The sequence below is a fragment of the Atta cephalotes genome (genome assembly GCF_000143395.1).
Source record: "Atta cephalotes unplaced genomic scaffold scaffold00015, whole genome shotgun sequence".
Taxonomy (NCBI): domain Eukaryota; kingdom Metazoa; phylum Arthropoda; class Insecta; order Hymenoptera; family Formicidae; genus Atta; species Atta cephalotes.
In genome coordinates this window covers 401,364-401,982 of record NW_012130079.1, presented here as the reverse complement: position 1 = coordinate 401,982, position 619 = coordinate 401,364, and positions in this window count along the sequence as shown.

The window sequence follows — 619 nt, the reverse complement described above, 5'->3', positions numbered from 1 at the left end:
GAGAGAGAGAGAGAAAAGAAAAAGAAAAGAAAAAAAGAAGTTTTTTTCTCAATATCGCAGGAAAAAATGGCTGTAGATTGGCTAGTTATAAAATTGACACTGGAAAAATGTATGTCGATAATGCAAGTGGAAGCAATCTCGATGCGTACATTTAATAGGTGCGTCTAGCGAGAAAGATTAAAATATGAGAAAGGAAGGCAAAAGAAAAGGGAAATCGTGTCGATTAAATGTCGATTATTGGATCACAAGATACTGCCGACCTTGTTTGCTGCTCGTAAGTCGCTACTTGCTTTGTTTCGCGTCGTTTATTAGCTTGCTTTGCGGACTGACACACTATTTTGTGTGAGTGAAATTCGAAATTATACGCTAACCGGATCATCACAGAGAGAAAGAACGCGGCTTGCAGCACAGAGCAGCTGTTGCTGTTGCAATGAAGCATGCATTCTTATAAAGTTCACTGTAGTGTTTAAAGCGCGACATTTTACGATATCTGCTTGCAAAGGGGTACGTATCCAATTGATTAAGAATTTAATTTTTAAATTAAGTTAGAAATTAAATCTATTGTTTATGATATAGAATTCCAGATCAATCGAGAAAGAAGACAAGAAAACAAAGAGAA